Source organism: Nothoprocta perdicaria, unplaced genomic scaffold (assembly GCF_003342845.1).
Source record: "Nothoprocta perdicaria isolate Ctin4 unplaced genomic scaffold, notPer1 scaffold_2, whole genome shotgun sequence".
Lineage (NCBI taxonomy): Eukaryota > Metazoa > Chordata > Aves > Tinamiformes > Tinamidae > Nothoprocta > Nothoprocta perdicaria.
The window spans coordinates 8,003,233-8,026,946 of record NW_020455204.1 but is presented as its reverse complement, the minus strand read 5'-3'; the positions used below and the strand labels follow the sequence as shown (position 1 = coordinate 8,026,946).

At 38.2% G+C, this 23,714-nt stretch overlaps 1 long non-coding RNA gene across 1 annotated transcript; it reads left to right on the top strand.

Moving 5' to 3' along the window:
* The first annotated feature begins 4,887 nt into the window (after window positions 1–4,887).
* Window positions 4,888–23,022, top strand: LOC112945893. Its single transcript, XR_003249094.1, has 5 exons — window positions 4,888–4,921; window positions 9,434–9,517; window positions 14,748–14,858; window positions 17,334–17,494; window positions 23,012–23,022. It is a non-coding gene; the product is annotated as an uncharacterized LOC112945893 (long non-coding RNA).
* Window positions 23,023–23,714: the final 692 nt, after the last annotated feature.

Below are 23,714 nucleotides of genomic sequence, written 5' to 3'. Positions count from 1 at the left end.
CCTTACAACGAAGATGTCCTGAGTAAGGAGATGGGATAGCAGAGTGCCCAGAAAGCGATGGAAAAATTGTTCTGTGAATGACTGGCTGCTTTTGGGAATGGAGGGAGAGTACAGAGCTTTTCCTCCTTACATCACTACTTCACATCTGAGCCAGTTCAGTGGTGATGGAAAGGTTATTACTAACTACCTGCTGTCTTTTCTGAGCCTGGGATCTCTGTGGAATGATTTGGCAGCGTTGGTCCCGTTCCCAAGTCACCGCTACATGGCAGCATTTGGCAGCTGGCACCTGAAAGCGGCCGGGTCGCTGAAAAGACCGAGGGTGCTGAGCGCTGCCACCCAGAAGATGTCACCTTGGGAGGAAGGTTGTGACACAGGGGCACAGCGGAGTTTGGGGAACTTACCCCGACGTCTCTGCTGTGCATGGAGCAGAGCCTGCAGATCTGCCTTTGCTCCTCAGCCCCGGAATCACTCAGATAGAAGTGGAAAAAATAACGAGCCCATTCCCTGTGTGTGCCCTGTGCTGTCGCCTGCAGCGGCGGGTTCTGCTGTTAACTCTGCAGCTGCCTCTCTCCAGTGCAGGCAGCGACGGAGACGGGACATGTTCCCATGGCCTGCTCAGTGCTGCAGTGAGGAAGGATTGTGAGAATCTATGTTTTATCACATGCTACCACCTGCCTTGGAGGGTCATTGTTGTTTGATCAGAATTTGTCCTCTTTTCAGCTKGTTTAACGGGTTCTTTAAATTCTTGACAGGAATTTAAAATGGGTTCTCAAAATTTGCCGTGTCTCTCTCTCTATTGCTATCAGTTCTGCAGAAGCAGTCTTCAAACTCCCAAGGCAATCCATTTTTATCCAAGGTCACTGGGTGAGAAGGGGCTTTTTCATAATTGCGTTRCACGGATTTGGATGATTCCAGTTTCCAGAGGAAAACGCTGGGAGGCACCGGGCYATGGCAGGACCGAACTCGGTGAGAAGCACCAGGGCTCGAGGAGGGGGAACAAACGTCTTCCAAGTCACCTGCGAGACAAACCAAGCAGCCCTCCCGGGCCAAAACCCCCACTGCCTTCAGYGGGAGTTTTGCCAAAATAAGGTCTGCTGGATTTAGCTCTGTATTACTTCTCTGGACAGAACAGCAGCAATCATAGTATTAGATTTATAGCAAGCATATTTTTTAATAAAAGAAATATAAGTATAGCTAAAATAACAATTTTCATTCAATGTGAATTGACATTCTATTTGAAACTTTTATAGCTAAACATATTTTGTAAGTTTTTCTCGGTAAAAGCAATCATAATACACAAGCAGTTAGGAATATGGATTTAGTTTTATTAGACATCTATTTATTTAAAATTGAAAGTCTGGATTAAGACTTTATGCAATTAAAATTATTTGTATTTATGCTTTTTTTTTTTTTACTGGATTGTTTTTAAATAGCAGTAGAAACTTCCTAGAGTTATAAAATGTGAAAATTGCAGTAGCCTGCTTGGTTTATATTATTGCAGTATTTTCTAGMAAGAAAAATAGAGCTTAGACATTTCTTTGCAGAAATGGCATTTGTTTCTTTAAACATAGAAATATCAGAGTCATAAACAAAGAATTATCAAAATGAAAAAGGACTGATTAACTTCAGCATTTCTCCAGCACGGTCTTCTAAGTCCAACACTTAGAATGTTTCAAACTATTTATAAAACATTTTATCAACCTCCCTTACCCCATGCTTTAAAGCTTGCTGTGTTTTTATAGCATATTAGAAAGAAAACAGAACTGTATCAGAACACTGCACGTCACCCACAGACAACCTGTTCCACTAATATTTTACATTCGCATTGCGTCTTTTGTCCTGAAGGGTTTCTCTACTTCATTTCCATTTTATGTAGGCTGATTAGACTGTTCAGGTATCTGCATGAGCGAGCCAGGAGACTGTTAGAGATCTAGCTAATGTTCAGTGGGCAGCAAAGTGATGAAAATTGGGCATTTATTATTTCRTGGGCAATGACAAATAGTCCTGTGAAAATTCAGTCTCCTTAGGTAAACATCTCCCACAACTTGTAACTGTAAAACAACCTGAATTCTCCTGACATGGAAGTGGAGTGTGGCATCCTTCCTAACGCTTCCTCACTATTGTGCATACTGTGACTTTGGTATTTTTTTATTTACTACACTATGCTTTAATGATTTCAATGTGGAATAGATCATTTTAGAGTCTGTATACACTAAAAGCTCTTTTCTGCTTGTTGATTTAATTGAATGAGCTATAGGTTAATAATAAAAAAAAAATGAGGGACGGAGAGAGCTCTCACACTGGAAAAAGCACTATAAATATTTTCCCGGCATCATTAACACTACCTTGTAACACCACCCCGTGCAGCGGAAAGAATTGTACAGCCCTTTTATGAACTGTCTAAAAAGTGTTGACAATTCCATCTCAAACGAACGAATGTCTCTTTTTACATATAAATAACACATTCTATATCTCGTAATTCGGTTATAAAAGTTATTTTCAAGCTCTGAAGGGATCGCTTGCTAGCGACTTGACAATGTCAGACAAATGTTCGACTTTTATTCTGACACTTCTTGAAGAATTTGATTGAAACTGTATATGTCTAGATAACATCCAACAAAGTGCCCCTCTTGCGTTTGTTTCAAGATATTTTTGGAAACAACAGAGGCGACCTTGGATGGAGCTGCTTTTCCAATTTAGGACTTCATTTGGTCTGAGAGAGTAATTAGACTCTTCAAGCGTGTTGTATACTTGCAAACAAGATGGTTTTAGTATTTTAGCTCTTGYAGCACTGTTTTTCTGCAGTAGGTACCTTGTTACCAATGCCAGCCTGTTTAGGGCAAGAACATTATTTTAAGCCATCAACAATCTATTTTCAAACACACCCAGAAATACTCCTCTAGTTGAGCACATCTCCCTTAAAAAATCCCATGCAATCTAAATGAACAGGAGTCCTTTACACCATATCTTCCTTTCTCTAAAACTAGTTATAATAACTAAGCGTTACCCTTTCTCTTTGCTTATAGACCCCAAGAATCTGGTTTGCAGCCAGCGCTCGCGCGGACTTGATGTAAAGTCTAAATGAGGAGAGTGGTAATGCTGGCGAATGCTCTCTGCTGGGCCCGCCACCTGTCCGGRTCACGGCAGAAATATTGTTTGTCGAGCTTCAAGTTTAAAAGCCAGGGTTGAGAGCCAGCTTCTCCATGCACCCAGAGTGGGGTGATCGTTTTCTGCTGACCTCAGTTTACCAGCTGCGCTGCTCTACGCCAACTACAGCCAGTCACTAAAGAATTTTGGAATATTTTGCCCTTGGTTTTTATCTAATCAATGCATTTTAATTCATTTGTGTTCAGGTCTGTTACAGGCTTACTGCAGTAATGAACTGGAATTAGTTTGTTGCAATGGTAATGCAGTTGCAGGGCTGTAAATAGAAACAGAAGTAACAGTGGTCTGGTCATTCCTTCTGTAGACTATTTGCTCAGCAATAATTTTGTCTGGTATCATTTAATGATTGAATTATAAGAAATAACAATCCTAAAACTAAGTTAGACTTGCCAGTGGAATCAATTCAATATAAGTCATATATGCAAATGTAGATATAAATATATATGTGCTAGCATATTGTTTATATTATTTTGATTATGTTTCTGTGTCAGTACATATTTTTATATCTCTTAAATATTTGCTGTGACTGATGGYCTAGGTATTAATTCTAGAATACCCCTTTTCCTGATTTTATGGCATTGTCATGCACAGTAGTTGTCAATAGCTTAAGAGAATCAGCTGCTGATTGTTCCTGTGAACCCCTGCGTGTGTGAGCATGGCTACACTGCACACCTGCACAGATCAGGTTAAAACAAACTGCTGGTTGAGCAACTTTCATCAGAGAATTAATAATTTACAATCATACCTCAGTAAATCTATTAGCAGCCCCGTCAAGTAAACAAATTACTCCTGTCTTTATTACTTCTTTATTGTTTTCTAGGTGAACAAACTCTCATACAAAATAAAAGAGGAGAACTAGGAATCAAGTCCATATGCCTGTGCTTCCCGAAGCCAGTGCGGAGACCTCAGTGGGTGTCCAGGATCCTGAACACCCCCAGAAACCCCTTGAGCCCTGTCCTCCACCCTGCCCTGACTTGTCAGCCAAATGAAACAGGTAAATGCTCATATTGTTTTTTGATTTTTAAAAAATATAGTTTTCAACAACTGCAAATTTCAGTGAAAAGGTAAAAATTTCTAAGGCAACTGGAAGTAGTTTAGCAGTGCAATAGCCAGTGTCCTGGCTTTGAGTATCCTCATCTGACCTCTGCTGCTCCACAATAAGTAGTTTATAAATAAAACATCTGTACATTTGCCACATGGTAATTTGTTGAAATGTGTGAATCAAGGGTCATGACAAGTTCAGAAAAACATGTATGCGATACAGGCAAACATAAAGCCTCTACATTCAATTGAAACATATATAAAAGGAATCAAAAGGATAAAAAAGTCACAGCAACCTTCACTGGGTCAGTCATRTCAACAAAACTAAATGGGATTTTCTCTTAACTTGAGAATTTTTTATAATCCCAGAAAGATAAATATCCAGAGAAGCAGTCCTAAATAGAAACAGTGTGTGCATGTGCATGTGAACAAAGACCTTCATTGCAAAGCAGTCAACAGTGTTTTGGGGCAGCTTTCTATGTGTATTCCTGTCCTCTGCACATTTACAGTCTTTTACAAATACCTGTGTTGTGTCGYACTTGGAACACATTAATTACATAATCCATAGTAGAAACAACAGCAACGTTCTTTTCTTTTCTAAAACATCTACAGGAACTGAAGAGATTTTGAAGATCATTCAGTGCTGTCTTTAAAAATGTAAAGAAGTATGAATGACAGAACAGAGAGAGAGAAAAACTGACTGACTTAAAACATGGTAAGAGGCTGAAGTTTGTACCTCTGGTTTATTGTCTAGGCCAACTGTGGTCAAAGCTGCTTTTTCTATTTGCTAGAGCACTCTGTTCCTRAAATGGCATTGGTATTGGATCCTCTCAGATGCAAAAGCACCAAGTTTACCACCAGAATACTGAATTTTCCTTTTGTGTGTGCTGATGTTCTCCTTACCTGCAAGGCATACATCTTGGTACTGTGCACTTCCATTAGAACCAGATAAACCCTCCATACCAGGCTCAGTAGCACTTACAGTATTTATATATGGATACTGGAGTTTTGTCACGAGGGAATTTTTTTCTGATGCTGCTGAGTCAAAGCCAACTTTACTTGCAAATACACGGTGCTGGTACAATTTATCTTTCTGTAACAGTCTGTATAGGTACATGTAGTTTTTAGAAAAGTGCATTCAAMAAACAGAGGGGGATCATGGCACTGCTGCTTTACTGATACATAAATACTGAATACCTAAACACAACTAATTAAGTTGKGATTGATTATTGGCCAGAAATAAAGTACACGGTAAGTATGAATTAAGCCTGCCCTCTTACTGCACATGCTATGCTTGCTTCCTGACTTCCCCGAGGATGTGGTTTTCCAGGAAAATCAATCCAGCACTGTGCATCTGCACAGCCAGAAAAGATTAGATGGAGCTGCTTAATATACAGGGTGCTTCATGAAAGGTATGGAATTTCAGACAGAAGCTGTTCAGAAACAAAATCTCTTCAGTAAAATTGTAGTGACAGCTGCAAATCTTAGCTTTCTTGGATACGATTTTTCATTTTAATCATTAAACTCTTATTTTAACTGAAAGTTTGACTTGGARTATACTAATGCATTCAGTAAAATCTATCTTTAGAAGGCACGGATAGTAAAACAAAATTTCCAAAATTTTCTTTCTGTTTCAAAAGAGAAACCACACATACACACATGTAATACTGCTCCAATAGACCTCATCTAGCAGCAGTCCTGGGCAGTGTGTCCAAAGCAGAGCCACCAGAAAACATCTTCAATTTAGGAGACTTAATTTTCCTGTAGGACTGCTGTTTCACAGACATTGCTGCACCGACAATAAAAACGCAGTCCCTGCATTCATGTTCCTCTAGTTGCAACCACCCTGTGTTCTGTCAGCGAACTGCTTGTGGGACTGTGTTTTTAGTGCTTTGAAGAACTACCCACCAGAAACCCTTTCTGAAGTGCTGTTTTCAGCCCAGTGTTGTAGGCACACACATGGCTCTGCCTGCACAAGAATGGGGGAGACATCAGAGTAAAAGCATGCAGCACTCTCTAAAGCTAATGGTATCTGCAGAAATATTGCTATATTTCATCAATACGTTAAGCAATCTCTATGAGATGCTATATGCAACCTTAAGCTGCCCTCACTGTCAGAGAAAACATTTTGTAGAACAGCACCTGTGTCTGCAATTTCTGTTGTCCTTGATGTGCCTGGCTGATTTGCTCTAGAGAGTCTGAAGACAAATTAGAAAAATAATAACTTTTTTATTAAAAAGCTCACGAGCAAAGGTGAAATCTCCCCTTCATCGGMAGTTCTTCCCCTAATAGGATGATGAATGAGCACAGAGTTAAAGGGCAAGACAGAAACTCTTTTTCATTTAACAAAGGCTTACCAGGTGATCGGTGTTGGAGGTCAGGAAATTAAGACTCAGAACTTTTGATGAGGCTTATCAGAGGCTTTATATGCTCCTCTCCAAGAAATAAAATAGAAAATTACAGAATAATATTATTAGTTCCAAAATTCCRAAGCTGACCAGGGTGTTTCCCTTTACAGACTCATTGCCCTCCCCYCACAGAACATATATATCTATTGAATTAGAACTTAATGTTCTGGGAATCTGTTTTGCTAACGACTTGCATGGTGGTATAAATTGGCCTAAATCGCTTTCCTCGTGTAATGACTTGGACAAATCTTTTCCAGTTTCGTGAACAGGATTTTGGAACAATGGAAAAGAAAATAGACTGACCTGATTAGTGTATCCCAGCATTTACATGGGGCCTTGCTCATTCTAGGGCAGGACTACATGAGTTTTAGTGATTGCTGCATTAGTGACCAAACACACTGTGTGTATTCTGTGTAGGGCTGATGATGCAGCAATAGGCAGATCATAAAATCATCTGCTTATGCAAGAAAAAAAGTGTAGAAAAATTCAAATGACTAAGTTATAGGCTATTTTGCAATTGAGGTGGGCAAGATATTTTGCAATCTCTTAAGCAGTGAAAGTTTTAAATATGTAATAAATGCTACATCATCATGTGTCATGGATATGATCACTGTAATGTATTAATGCCTAGGTGATCATGCATTATGATCATGCATTATAACAGCATGGCTTTCATATATACCTTTACAGTTCATAGAGATACGTTGCAAAGGAAGCACTCGAACAGTATTTTACTGAGTAAATATTTTCACTGTGAGCTTTATTTATAAAATACATACCTAACACAAGTGGATTCACAGAATACATAACCCCAGCCACTCATGTAATATCATTAAAGTAATTCTAAAAATGTCCTAAAAATCAGAATGTCTGCCTATAGGAAATATTAGGCTATTCTGAAGATAACTAGGATAACAATTATTAGGGGATGATTCACTCATGCTATAACCCCTGTGCACTGAATGAACTAACCTCTTTTAAGTCAATGAAGTCACACCCAGCTACGAGAAAAGAGTCCGACCCAAATAATCCGTAATTAGATCAACAGCTACTAACACTATCGATCTCTTGAGATTCAAGTGGCCTCAGCTGCCCTCATTCACCAGCTGAAAAACAGAGAACAGACTTTCTTTCTTGAAAGTAAAGAGAAATTTAAAACTGACATAGAGATACTAAATAAATCATGTCAGATATCCATCTTTTGGAAGTATCTTAATCTGTTCGTGTTACTAGATAATTGTGAATCATATTATGCCATGAGGAACAGCAATTATATTACTGCTTATAGAACAAGGGAATCCACTGCATTTTATTATGCTTTGCAGGAAAATTCAGGTGCTGTTCAAATATCTTTAAGACTATACAAATGGGTTTTAAATGTCAAAATCACTACATGCAAAAGTCAGTCTGTAAAGACATTGCTTACATAAATCCATTTTTAGAAAGGCAAATAACTGGATCAATGCTGACATTTATAAAAGAATGAATTTCTGTATTATTCTCATGTACTGAGTATTTATCTTTCATGTCTAATGTTTTTTAAAATCATTATATTCTTGGACTACTTCAAATTGGTGTGCTATATTTCTAGTGCTTCTCTTCTAGTGGTCAGTACATAACTGCAGTGGGTCACGTGTGGCTTTGAAATTTCATAACATTATCTATTAAATATAAATATTTTCATTGTAGTACCTTGTGATGGAACTAAATAAAAATTTAAGTGCAGAAAATTTACTTTTACTTTGACTTACAATATCTGATTCACCACACAGCTCTGGAAACTATTAAATATGATTGAAAATCAAACCCTTATTGGCAACAAGTACAAATAAAATCTCTGTCCTTTCCAAAACCTCCAGACTAAATTCTRCCACAACAAATGAGATACATAAGATCCTTCAGAAGGATTGAAATGCCCTCACACTTAACTGCATTTTCCCCCTATTTCTATGGCATATGTTCTACCAAAAATCACAGTAAAAAGAAATTTCATTCTCAGAATTGAAATCTTTTCTCACATTTAACTCAGCCAGAATTCCCATCATGGCAGAATTAAATTTGGGGTTGTTCTTAAACTGTAAGGAAGCTACAATATGGAACGATTACCATTTTTTTTCTTACTCCTAACTACAAAGATTGCTAATTCCTCTGAACGTTTATAATGATCTTAAAGAGTCATCTGTAGCTGTCAAATAAGAACATTATCCTTGCCCAGAAATTGTTAAGAGTTTTGTTAGAGGTACTTTAGTATTTACTGGTCTGGAAGAAATGATTAATCTTCTTTGGTTCTACAAGAWGCAGTGCATGGAGCAGATGGGAAATGATAGTCACTTACAAACATTTAAATACAAGCAACACATTCAGCTCGCTCAAGACTTTTTCCAATGACAGATAAAAAGGTGGACTGCTACCTTAGAGACAGCTCAGGTACCACATCTGAAAACTAAATTCCAGACTGGTCAAACTCAGAGTGAGGAGAGAACAATTTCAGTGATTTAAGTGTCATTGTCTTCTGCCAATATTTTTATTTTCCTGTGGTAAAAATATCCCTAGAGGGAGAGATCTCACTGAATGTGACTGTTTTTTTTGCTGTTGAGTCATTCAGTTAGTGTTTGCATCCTTTGTCGAGGTGTATTTTCACAAAATGCCTATTGCCTGCACGAAAACCTCCCCTCTGAACATCTCTACCTGAGCATCAAGGAAAAGAGTGAATCTATAATTGAGGACATTTCAAAGGCAAAGGAAACTACTGTTCAGAGAAGTATCTCATTTGGTTCCTGCTTGTTTTTACTTACATCTACCAATCTGCTCTCCAACAGAAGTTGCTTATTTTGGGAAAAGAAGTCTATCTCCTCTCTGGACTGACGCCCAGTCTGAAGGAAAAGTGCCTTTGAGGACAAGAGGTATGTTGTTAACATGTGCTAGTTAATATAATAAATTCCTACAGTCAGCAGGGCAGTTAGTATGGGTCATATTTGTGAGCTAGGTAGGGATAAATCTTCAATTTCCTTGTATGCTTACACAGGCTTTATAATTTCACAAGAAGTCTTTTACTTTCAGGAACAATTTGGAGACACTTTTCCAATCTTAGTATCCTATAATGAAGCTCTGAATAACTAACCATAGGTTGCAAACCAAAATAAAGGGGGTTGCAGCAGACTGCTGAAAAGGTTAAGAAGCAGAACTGGTTTGTTTGTTTGTTTGTTTGTTTTGTTTGTTTGTTTTCTGCAGTTGAATAACTTAATAAGAAAAATGCCAAAGAATGAATGCAACTTCCACTTGCTAAATACTCCACTTTTATTTCCAGTTTGAGGTATTTTCTACTGACTTTTTTCTTTTGATTTTTTCTCTATAAATTGTTGTATGTAAGATATTAAATAATGCTGATTTTCTGATGTGCTAGCTGTGATATCTGGTAGTTACTGAAAAAAGAAGAAAAAAAAAAAAAGGACCTTTCTCCGAGTCTGTATCTCAGTAATATCTTTAAAAATAATAGTCTCTGCCTGTTGGCTTGATTTCTCATGTGGAGGGTGACAGAACATTTTGTGTTCTCTTATCTTCAATAGCAGTGAAACAGGAGGAGCTCCACAATGCGAAACCAAATCTAGTGCTATTAATACAACATCCCAGACACAGAGAAGAGATTTGTTTATTTACCAAAGCTAGAGATGCCTCTCTCTGACCTTTCCAGAGCTTTGTGTGCTTTAGCTGGGAATAGATCCCCCAGAACTGGATGCTCTTTTTAAAAATATACRGGATAAAAACTCCCACCATCCCTCAGAAACCACAGAGCTAAGGCTGTGTCCCAAAACCATGAAATCTCATATAACTTTGAATATTTAGATTAAGATTAACCAGGACAAGAGTCCATATTCAGCTCCGATGGCTTGAACTTGTACTGCACAGGGATTACTTAACTTTCCAAAGCCCACTTGCTTTTCTTACTGCCACTCAGAGGCACGCTCAAGTGACTATAACCATACATGGGCCCTCTTTCTGCCTGTGGCCTAACATCAGTCTGCAGCTAAGGAACYTGTCAGTAAAGAGGTTTTCTTTTTTTTTTCTTGCAGAATAAAGAGTGTTTCAATTGTACAGTGTACGATTAAAAAAGAAAAAAAAAAAGAGAAAGAAAAAAAAGACTGATGAAGACTTTCTTCTGGAATTAACCCTGTGTTTAAACCAGTGAAAATCATTACATGGATAAATCAAAATTTAACTCTGTTTTTCACAGTCTGCTTCATTTAGTGGCTTGCCTGTGCAATGTAAACTATAGCTGCAAGAGTTAAATCTTGCAGTAAGGATTTGACCTGGTTTAACCTGATAGACTTAAAACCCTTCTCATTAAGTTGGTACGTCTTTAGGATAGAAAGAGCCTCGGAGCCTGAGGGTAGCTTTGGTGATCCGTGCTGGATGATTTTAAAGTTCAGTTCCCTGCCTGAATCCCTGCCAGAAGTCCCTCTCTGCAACACAGTTGGCAAAACTGATTGTGGGCTGACTCCTCTAGTCCTCTAGCTCAGCATATTAAATCAAATCACCACAGATTTTGGTACCTGCTCTCTGGATTATTTTGGATTTTAGTCTAAGGAGACAGTTTATAAATTACAGAAGCATATCTGGGAGAAGGAACTGGAAATGAGAGAGGGAACTACCCTGTGTGCCCTAATTCCAGAGCAATAATCACTGAAAAATAAATATACCATTTTCCCCCWACAGAGTTACAACAGAAAGTAGCACCAGGAGCCAGCGTTAGCTGATGGTTACCTAGCTGTGCCTGAACACTGAACGTGGCTGGTTAAAACCAAACTCTTTTTCCTGGATAACTTTCCTGCAAGAGCAGTTCCCTGGTCCTGGTGCCTGTGGCAGTTAAATGAGCTTGGGTCCAGGACTGGACAGCAGCAGTGAGCCCTAGGGTGGGAGCGGGACTGCTTCTTCTGGCTGAACCACCAGATTTGGGRCTGCTCAAGTTGTCTGTTGAACTATGAACTATGTCAAAACCTCCCACCTGTAGGGTCCTGTGGTTTGTCAAAAAGAATCACCTGTAGAATTCAAAATAAAGGCCAAGAGTCCAAAATTATTTTCTTCCCTCTGTAGCCATTGGGTAATATTATTTATAAATAAAATCTTCCAAATATTGTTCTTAACTGTATAGCAGCTTGGAAGGCCAAAAAACTGTCTTCAATTACTCCAGAAACTACTTCACACTTTTGAAGGAACTGGTTTAGCAATGATGCCTCCCCTCACGCTCCGACCAGCTTCACACTTCATTTTTTATCTAAATGCAAGTTAGAGGCTCTGGGGACCTTGTCAGTGTTCCTTCCTACTCAAGTCTGTTCCCATCTGCCTGCCCCCCTCTGTGACTTTATAATACTTTCTTTCTGTTACCAGAACTACTGCTGCCTCACAGTCAAACTTCCCACACTGGTCTCTAAAACTGCACTCTCTGCTTTCGTATATTCAGTTTTTTATCAGTAAGTTCACAAAGAAGGGCTTGTTTGTATGCACAAAATTTACTACCACCATTTTACCATTTGAGTTGAGCTGTATGGAACTCTAGACACATGGCAAAGTTCGGTCTCCGTGGAAAACTGCCAAAGAGCATCTGATCCCAATAATCAGCAGGAGGTTCAGCGAGGAACCTGTGCAAAGGGGTCCGTGACCGGGTTCACAGCTGGGCTTCCTCGCTGCCAGTTGAGACGGGTGATGTGAGAGGTTACTCAAGAGCGGGAGCAGATTCCACAACCGTGGGGCTTCACCAGCCAAATTCCTATCAAGCAAAGGTTGCTACAGCAACTCGGAGCCTCCCGCGACACAGAAGTTACTGGAATGGCTGCTGGAATTGCTCTCTGCAGCTCGGAGGCAGAATGAGGAGAAGCCTTTGCTTGGATACAGAAGGGTTGCTCACTGCCACACTCTTCCCATCACCTCTGAACAGGAACCAGGTTTCCTGAATTTTCAGGAACTGATGGTTGCCCTCAGCCTCCTTAACGTTCATTCCAAAGCAAGATCCAGTTACTGGCATCTAATGCATTTGCATTAAAATAATAAACCAAAATATTACAGGATAAGTACTCTACTTCCAACATATTTTTCTTGTGGAAAGAATGAGAGAGAGAGAGAAATAAAAAAAATACACTATTGAGTGGGCTAAATAGAATATAGAAACACGTACAAAACATTATATAAATGTCTCTTTTCATGACTGGAGTTTGTAGTTCTCAAAAAAACAGATAGATATGAGAAACCATAAACAGAGGAAAACAGGACAAAACCTCTCATAGCTTCTCAATGACTATCCAGTAGTTTTTCTGGCTGCCTCCAGCCTTAGCATGTTTTCCTCTGGCATTTTGCCTGCTCACAGGTCATTCAGTCCACTGGACTATGCAATAAATACCAGACAGAAATGATGCTTTGGACAGAATGGGAACACTGACGACCTAAACAGGACCTTAGTCTAGAAAGGGGTGGACTAAGGGTAACTGGGGCATGAATCCAGCAGATATAAAAATATTCCACAAGGACAAGAACTTTAAGTTGCTCCCATTTCCTTCCATTTTTCCCCTGAAAAACCCAATCTGTTCCAGAAGCCCAAATGAAAATAGCACAATCAATTATCTAAAATAGTACCTGTATATACTTGAGAATAACTGAACGACTTTCAAAATTATTTATTTCAAAGAGCAGTAATAACTTTTTAACACCTCATCTAGTTAATCCTGAGCACTGTATTCTGATCACAGCAAAAAGGACACAATTATTTTCTGGGTCAAAATACAGTAAAATTGATTCCAGATGAATTTGGCCCAACATGCCTAGACTATCCTTTGGGATTGTTCAGCTCTAAGTATTGGACTAATAGAATCCCCTGCAGTTGCCAAATGTTGTAATGTTTGGTATCAGCACGTGGCAGTTCCTGAGTTTTTGACACAAGCTGGGTCTCTTCTTAATAGACCATATCACTGGTTTCTTAGCTTTCGCCAGGTCTGTGAACTTTTGGATTAACCCTGAAAAGACTGGGAACAAACTATGCTTTCAGTAAATCGAAATATCTTGCTCAAGTCAGAGGAAAATATTTCTGCTTTCCTCCATTTAGTGAAGTTTCCTCCATTTACTGTGAAGATGATTTTCAGGGATCGAGAAAAGCATGTAATTTTTAAAACAAATGATTTGTTAACTAAGGATTTCCTGGATTTCTCTGCTTTGTTATTTACACTATGTTCTGGACCTTGTGAAATCACTGTTTAACTTCCAGTATTATTTATGGAAGGCAGCCTGTTGCTCTTTCCAGGTCTTACAAAGAGCTTTCAGTTTGCAGYTGCAATACTGGGTGCATAGTCCTGGCTTAAATTAATCAGCTAAAAAGTAACATACTATAAGTATTTAACCCTTTCCTMCCCTTTCTGAATCTCCACAGGTAAATCTTTCCTCAGTTTTTCCTTAGTTTTGCTGCCTTAGTAAAATCAGTTTCATAAGTCCTCAAAGCTCCTTTTCGTCATAATTTAGAAATCATGATTGCACAACTTTCTCAGTGCATCAGGGGTAAATACTTTTTAGAGCATATCTGTTAACCACAGAGAGGAATCTGAAATAATAACATCTAATTTTTCAATGGAAAAGACCAAATACTTAAAGTGTGCAAATAAGATTTTTGGAAATGGACAGTATTTATGGGCTTTTGCCACTATGGATCAAAACTCTTCAATCCACAACAGAAAGAAGCAGGCAAGAAGCAATGATTCAGCAAACTGGATCCAACCTCTGTGCTGCCACTGTGATTGCTCTTAGCTCCACGGTGAAAAATGAGTTTAAAGTGTAACAYTTCTCAGCCTGCAACCCTGGCTTTACATGCTGTAGCACTATGCGCTACCATTTGGAAATACATAAATTGAGTATAAAGCAGCTTAAATATACTAGCAAATCAGAAAACGACTTTTAAAATTCATTTTGTATGAGTAGAAATGACCGTGCATATAGTGCAAGGTAGTAGAGAATCAGGGTGATGGAGTTTACGTGACTGCTGTCTAAGTGAGGTTGTTAATGGTTGCACAATACATGCTATCAAGGAACAGAAGAGGATGAGAGAGCACAATAAGTAACTTATTTAATACTCACATCAGGTTCTCCTTTCACTTACAGCCCTCCTGTGTGACAGGCACGGCAGAAGACACGTGGCATCCCTGCACAAGCTCCTCCATCACATTAACACCCCAGTTACAGCCGCCAAGGAATCTACTTGTAGGGTAACAGGTAAATGTCCCAATCTGCTCCTGGGCCATGAGGATGTCAGTAGGATGGAGTATAATCAATTGCAAACACTATTTGCCAAACCTGCAGAAATGTATCTCCAAGGGCTTTTCTCAGAAAAGAAAGGATTATGATTGCAAAATCAAATACTTGCTGAAGTTAGAAAATTCACAGTTAGAAAAGGAAGCTAGAAATGATGTAATTAAAGATTACTGTAGGGCATATGCTTGGAAAAGCAACCTTTATTCTGGCATTTTCTAACTTCACTGTGCTTGATTTTCTAAATTATTCATATTTTGGCAGAGATTTTGTATATGTAAAATGTATATGTTATATATAGAACTGCATTAATCTCTGATATATTTTTGCCTCATAAATACAATTTTCTGTTTCTGTGTTAGAGCTGACATATTCAGAGGCCAATTGCTAGATTTATTAATTTCTTAATAATACAAAGGCAGGAACTAACAAACTATAAATGGAGACTAGATGTATTCTGACTCTCCAAATTTCAGCTTTACTTAAATGTTTTTCTAAGCCCCTCGGTAAATTATCTCAATGTTCAGAGGTAAAGAGATTGCTAGATTCTCTTGTCCAAGGGGTCTGGATTACTCTTTTTTCTTTTTTCTTTTTCTTTTTTTTTTTTTTTTTTTGCTTTCTTCTGCCACAAAATTAGGAGGTCATGTGTTAAGACTGATGAACAGATTGCGTTTTCTCTATTTCACTAATTTTAATTTAATTTCTACAAAAATGCAATGTTGCACCACAAATTTCTAAATAAAAGAGGTAGATTTTGTGTGGAAAGAAGAGTGTAGAAAGAGACACACTAATTCTTCTTCTTCTAAGTCAGATAATAACAACATATGTATTTGCACYTGAATAGATTATTTAGTTCCTCAGAATAAAGCAAAAGAAAAAAAAAGTTTCCTATAAACTTTCCATGTAAATGCTTGAAATTTTTTTCCAGTTAATAAATTATTGTGAAAGCGAACAGAATATTTTTAACTTTTATGGCATTCAAATTCTGAATTATACATGTGTTTTAAGATTCATTGGCATTCAAGTTCTGTTTCTGTAATTTAGATGATCTGAGAAGGTAGTGAAACACTGCTGCTCTTTGTTACTCTGTTATTGTTCATTATCTCAAAACACTTCAGAAATAATTTTCGCTATATCTCGTACATACACTTAAGTCCCAGGCACTGACACTTCTGTTAATCTGAAACAGAGCACAGAGCCTGTATATTTATTCTTAAAGTTTTCTTTTTTTGCATATATACCAGAGAAAAACTAACCATCCTAAGTGACCACTAAGTGACCACTAGTCATCCTCAGACACATTTAAGAAATAATGTGCCCAGAGACAACACATTCAAAATGCCAAGAATGATCAAGGTGTTAGTATCAGGAAACCCTGATTGCCAGTGTTGAGAGGTTAATGAACAATAATTGTGTACATTTGCTGTTCGATACTCAAATATCACTTCCTTATGACAATATACGGTATTTAATCTGCAAAGGTCAATGACTTACTCTTTAATTCCTTCCAAATGCCTGTGCAATGAACTTTGCCATTTTTAGTAGAGATTTCTCAGTGGAGAACTGGTGGTGCAGGTTTGAGGCTTATAATGCCTTTCAACCTGCAAACACCTTTCAACACAGTGTGTTTTTAGTTTTACCCATATATCTTCATAGTTATCAAACCTAAGCTGCRGCTTCCCTATAGAGTTCATTCCCAATTTGCACAGGACCTAGCACACAGTAAGTACATRGAGATTTGAATTATTGATATTTGAATCCTCTTGCAAGGAGGATAAATATCAATATCAATAAAGGATAAATATCAATAAAGGATTCAAATATCAATAAAAAATATAAATATGATCAATCAATGTATTGATCCCCAAGCACAAAAACAAAAAACTTTTTAGGAGAAGTGAGATCCGCTACCATATGATGTGTGATACTGGTTAACCGTGTTTTGGGTGAACAACCTTCTGCATTGTCAGCTGGATCACCTAAAAAAAGAGGACCTAAGATGGAGATACTGCAGATAAACAACTTGTAAAAATGCATAAATGCATAGAGAATAGTATGAATAAGCACAGTCAAAATGTTGCAAGCTGCACTGCATAGCTGCTGACTTTCCCGCATGTGATGCTCCATCAAAATGAGTCGTGTTTGTATGGATGCTCAAAATAACATGTAAGTTTGAGGCTGTATTCTGAACCAATGTGGATAGTTGGAATAACATTAGAAATCTCTGTACAGACCCATGGACAGCAAGGGTTTAACTTAGCAGGTAGTGGAATGTACAAGCACAGCACGGAGACAAGACAGGGGAATTAGGCTGCTGGCAAGTAGCAGCTGAAAGCTGATTGAATACAACAGATTGGGCTTTCACATTGGACAGATAGGCAGCAGCTACTTAAATGGAATATTAACAGTTTTGCTTTTCATTATTTCCAATCCTTCCAGCTCATGCAACTCAACATGACATGTATTTTGGCCTCAATTAATTATTTGCTGTTTCTGGATCAACCCAGCTAAATGAAAGCTGAATGGTTTGTTGAAAATTCAAGTCCATTTAAATTCATTTTCATCTACGTATTTGGCTTCTTTCTTCAAACAGCTGTCATGTAAGTAACTGAATACATGCCTCAAAAAATGTTTGCTTTCTCTATTACAAGTGGAATTTCTTTCTGACATGGCACTGTCCTGCAAGCCAGAACAAATGTTAGTTACTGTGTCCCCATGGCAGGTGGAAGGCCAGGAAACCCTAGAGCTAGAAGTGGAAACTTTATGCCTTCAGGAAATATTCCTGTCTTCCCAAATAGATATCATTTACTTCTTGGGACTTGAGACTGTGGCAATGCGATGTAAAGTTCAGCTTTTTCTATAAGTTACTGAAAGTATATTAGTTATAAAATGTATCTTTGATAGTTGTGTAGGTTAACTTGTGATAGTGTAAACAGCTGATTTACACCTCAGAGGATAAACAACTACTAATAAAAATGTTAGACCTCTCTGAAACATTGCTGAAATAATAAAACGACCTTGCAGAATCATATCTTATCAGTTTTAATGCAGCTACTTCCAAAAGCAAACACTTGAGTCTCATTCTCGTATCTGTTTTTCTTTTACATCCTCCATGATACTCACTTTGTATGAAGACTGGGATCTCTCATCTGTGCTAATCTGATCTGGATCAAGGGTGGACATGCGGTAGCATTTGACAAATGGGACAGTACCTACTGCATGACATTTATGCTGCCTGTGAGAGGACAGACACATAAAGATTATAGCAGCATGAAGTAAAAAAGGTTCCTGTGGACCACACACAATCTAGCATAAAGACTGCCTGCTGGCACAAAGCTAACCCATCAAAGCATATTTTTACTGGTAGAGGGAATTTATAGCCTGAGATTTTTATATTGTCTTTATTTAAAAAAAATCTCAGTATCTACTTCTCATTTCATCATCATCAGGAAGGGGAAAATGTCATGAAACTGCAGTGAGAATGAATTTAAGTGATTTTCTTTCTTAATCTTTATAAAGGAATTGATTCTTCTTTGAGTAAAAATAGCCAAAAAAGTAAACTACTAGTACCACCTCAGTTTACCATGATATTTAGGTCTTTTTTCTTGGATGATTCAGAAGGAATGAAAATATTCAGAAATACTAACAAATCCCGATCTCATATGCGTCATCCAGGATCCAGAATTAACTGGAAAAAGTCATGGTTTCAGGTAGGAGCCACAGCTTTCCTAGCAAAACTGTAATGTAAATGTCTCCAGTAAATGTACAGGAGACAAGTGATTCCATCAGAAAGTGTGACTTGCCACCTGGCAGCAGTGGAGATGAGTCGCACACCTCTCTAGCCACGCAGTAAGAGGCAGATCCTTATCCCATCAGCCAGGATGTCTGCACAGAAAGAAGAAACCCAGAAGCAACATGGGAAGTTAGTGGCTCCAGCAGATTATATTCAGCACAATTTGGCTCTGAAACGGGCAGATCTCAGGGCTCCAAGAGGTAGTCCATGTAGAACAACGCTAAATTTGTCTCAGTATATAATGGTATTGAGCGCTGATCTTGACTCCCAAGTTTTCTTATGGCAGATGGGTGTCTACAGGCTTTGACAGAATTCCAAGCGTGGAACGCAGCAAGTATGCAGCAAGGTATGCAGCAAGTGTGATTATGATGATTCACTTGGTGTGAATGTTTTGAAGAAAAAAGTTACTTTCATGTCTTTAAGGGTCAGTCAAAGCAGTCAGGATCTTCCGGCTTCACACAGCAGCATGGAGCACTGCATAGCAAATATGAATTAGCTCATGTGCTCATCCCCTCCCACAGCTGTCATAAACAGGTGCTATATGAATATGGGCCAGAAACAATTCATGTATTTCTCATTCTCAGTGGGATTTTCCTTCTTTCTTATTGGTCTTCTCCGTGACATTTGAAGTGTGAAAGCTCTCTCATGTGCAGTCATCACACTCACATTTGGGAATACTACATGAACTCGAGATTCAGCCCTAAGGCTTAGGCCAGAAGGAATTTCAATCGTTCAGAGCTGACAGAACATGAAAAAGTGAAGAGAGAAATATGCAGAACCTGTTGACATTGGTAAATGTGAGTGTAGATGGGCATTATTAGGTTGATAAAAATAGCATGSGGAGGTAGAGGTCCTTGTGAAATGTGAATCGTAACAATGATTCGCACTCATTTTGCACAGGTGTGAAGAGCTACATACAAATAGTTCTAGCTAAACCTGCCATAAGACTTCCCAGATGAAGGCAGCACCAACCAGTCCAACTGAACCCCTGTGTGGTGGCACCAATGCTTGCTGTATTTGTTGAATAACCGCTGCAGACATTCTGGCTGTCCCACCTCAGTTATTCCTGGTGCTCCTCCTCCACCGACTTCATGGCTGACTGAAGCTACAGCCTGGCCCTAATTTTGCAGCTAGTCTGAACAAGTACAGTAAATAGTTCAAAGCATTCCTGGCACCGTGGAGCAGACAATAGTAAGAAATGTCTTTTGCCTGTTGATATCCAAAAGAGTCAGAATATATTTTGCAGTTATGAATTCCAGAAAAGAATGAAGAATTATATGTTGTGAACTCCAGATAGACTTTACAGTCCATTTCAGATTCTTCAGTCAGAACAAGGTAGGAGCACACTTGCTAATGCTTTTGCTCTCTATTTGTAGAGACTGGAAATGAAAATCTGTTTTCTTCACAGTGGAGCAAATTTTAATCTAAGCTGCATTTTACTATTCCATTGAAGACAATGTAACACAGATACATCCAAAGAGCGTAACTTGGGAGTATATATATTTTTCACTTTTTCTGTACTATAAAAAATTAGATTACTTCATTTTTCATTTTATTAATCATCCTCTTGTATCTCATATTTATCTGTATTTGTCTGTATATCACTATGCCATCTGTGAAGGTTGTAGCTAAGTGCCATTATTTTTGTTTTACAAGTAGGGCGCAGAGAGACAACATGCTTGTCCACATGGGCCAGGGATAGACTTAGAAACCAAACTGGTTTGTTAGTTCTAAGCCAGAATTTATTAACAAAAACTGCAGTTATAAATCATGCAGCATCTTCATCTGCTATGCACTTAGATTTAAAACATTATCTCGCCCCCATTCAAAGACACATTATTTTTCCAGTTAGCTTTTTCTCAGAGCTATGCAGCTGGAGTACTGAAGTGTTCTGAAAAGTCCCAACTGAATTTCAGATGAATATCAGAAATAGGCAAGGATATACATGATACATGCAGAATATGTATCTAGGGAAATCACAGAAGATCTAATTTCCACTAGTTGGTTATACATAAATTATTTAGGCAATCTTAGCAGGCCTGTTTAGCTGGAGGCAAAGATATCTATTTTAGGTGCACATAGGTTCGGGATTAACTCATGAAACTTGGCTGGCATTGCTCATAAAACAGCTAGAATCTTACAATGAACCTCATTCACAAGACAGGCAGTCTCATTTTTGTTATCATCTTTTTTATTTATTCTATTTTTCCTTACCTAAGAGGACAAGGATTTTTTGAAAATTCTGTGAAAAATGCCTTACAAAACTAAACTAGAAACTATTTAGGGTGACTGGTGAAGGAAYAGGACTGGGAGCCAGGAGACTATTTCTATTTCTAGTTCTGCCGTAGATTGTGTGACTGTGACTTTGAACTTCAGTTCCCATTTGTGTGAAATGGGAATGATAAGACATACTAGTCTCTCAGGGATATTGTGTAATATAATTTTCATTAAGATTTATGAAATCTTTGAGATCCTTGATTAGAAGAAGTTGCAAAAGCAAATTATTAATCAAGKTATAGTAATCACAACTAATATTAATAATAATAATGTTCAATAATCTCATTAATATTAGATTGTAATCTTGRTAGCACATTTCTCTTAGAAGCCCAACCTGCTCATGGCAAGAAGATCATAGAAGCAAACTTCTTAGAAGAACGCTRCCAGTATAGTTTAAAAATGAGAGTGGAAAGGAAGTCTTGAAGTTCTCAGCTTGAGTAGGTGGTAAAATTGAATGCCTTTTCAATAATGCTTTGTGACACAGGAGCAGAAGTGGCTTTAAGAGCTTAACGGTATTTTTAAAATATGACTCAGGAGAGGTGTTTCTTTCCTAAGGGAGATGGGAAAAAAAACAGAAGACCGGGAGTTAGGACTCAAATAATCTTTTTGAAACCCAGAACCTTGAAATAGAACAGGTACTGGAGATCAGGATAGTTTGAGTGATCAGAGAACATGCATTGACTTAGGAGAAATCTATGCATAAACAATAGCGAAAAGTATGTGTCTTCTATTAGAAGCCTTGAGTTCTGACACATTCATAGCACAGATGGTTGTTCTTTTAGTGACCAAAAACTACTACAGCTCATTTGTGAGGTTAAAGCCTCTGCAACAATGTGCATGAAATCACTATATTGATTATATTGAATGGTAGAAATGATGTGAGGAAGGAGAAATATGAATATGGCAGTTATTCCACTAAATAAAATGTATTCAGACGTGGGTGTAGTCACGTTTTTGGAGTGTGAAGGCAGCCCAGCAGTTCCTCTTTTCCTCTTGAATACTCATGTTAGGAAACAGTTGCAAAGACCTTAAGAGAGGTAGGGGAAGGTGACGGGTACAATGTAATTGCACCCATTAATCTTACCACAGAAATACTGCCTTTTCAAAAATAAAACTCATGTGTGGTGAATCAACTTGCACAGATGGTCCAAAATGGAAGCATGGTAAACCAAGCACATTTGGTTTCATCTCTAAATTTGTCTTAGTTCATGGGAGGGGAAAAAAAAAAAAATTTAAATATTTTGGATTTTTTCAATGAATTACATAACTAATAAAAGAGCTTGTTTGATGGTATAGGAGGATTTTATCAATGTGTGAAAACCCAAGTGTGTCACTTCACTATGTCAGTAATAACTATGTTCTTAAAAAGTATGCATTTGGAGGAAATCCTCCACAAGATACACAGAAACTTCAGCTTGTGTCATATCACAAAATGTCACAAGTCTAATAAAAGCGGTAATCATGTTCCATTAGACCCCAACAATGGTTGAAAATGAAGTAATCTCTGTGACTAAGAAAGGCTTTCAAATCATCCCTTATTTGCTACTCACCTACATGGAGCATATATGGATGTCTTCCTTTCAGTGTTGGAAAGCCACAGTCTAACTTGTCAGCTTGATTCTGTAAATACATGAAATGATAGCCACCCTTTGCATAAGGGAGWTGTTCGTTATACAGTACCATAACACTGAAATGAAATAAATATATATTATTTACAGCAGCTTGACTATAGTCACYGAGTCACTGATAGAATCAAGAAATGTAAAAATGAAAAGTTTTAAAATTCTGATAGCTCATTCTAATCTAAGAGCCTTAATATGCAGCACCCAAGKAAATAGCTTATGTGCTCAACAGCTCTGTAGAAGGTGAAAACATAGAAAACTGCCACCACTGAGCAAGTTTGTGGTTGCCACTGATGTTCACAGATGTATATGGACATGCCTTATAAGCAGGGCTGTTTATGTACTTTCCTTAACCACCACCTTTCCTTCATCCATCCTATCACAGACAAAGTGCATGAGTGCTTTCCATTTTGTTTTCCTTTCAGTGCAGAAGACTTTGGTTCTATTCCCACAAATATCTATGAAGCAGAAAAGGAATTTGGATTTATTGTGCCTCTAGACAGAGATACAGAGTGGTACCATAAATCTACAGTAAGTATTGACCTGCCTTGCAGCTGCTGGTTTCCAGGACCTGTCATTATCCCATTAAGTAGCAGACTAAGTCAGTTGGACCTAATGAATGTAGCATCAGTGTATGTTACATGTTCAGGGGACTGCAGAGTCTGCAGAGGACTGCATCCCTTTGCACCATGTGAGCATTTTGTGTCTAATGTCGGACTCAGTGTCCAATAGCTACAAAAGAAACCATTCTATATAGCTAAATGGCATTCAAAAYTATAAGAATCTTGGCTGTGTTATATGTGTGTGTATGTGTCCAAACTGGAATCAGTGCTGTTCTCCTGAATGCCAAAGACCGTAAACTGATAGCTTCAAAATTGGATTTTCTTTACTCAGGAAGTGGCATTTCTTGTCCTGTAGCAAGATAATCCAACTGTCATTGTGCTACTGAATTCCAGGGGGAAGTACTCTGTTGTATGCCTACAGCTATGACATCCCAATTAGCTATCAATTTGTTACAGATATGAAACACAGGGCAGTTCTATAACACCTTGTCAGCAACAGTTATTTCATAAATATCATTGCTGACCTCACACATCCCTGCAAGCTTGCTGGTATCCCTAGCCCCTT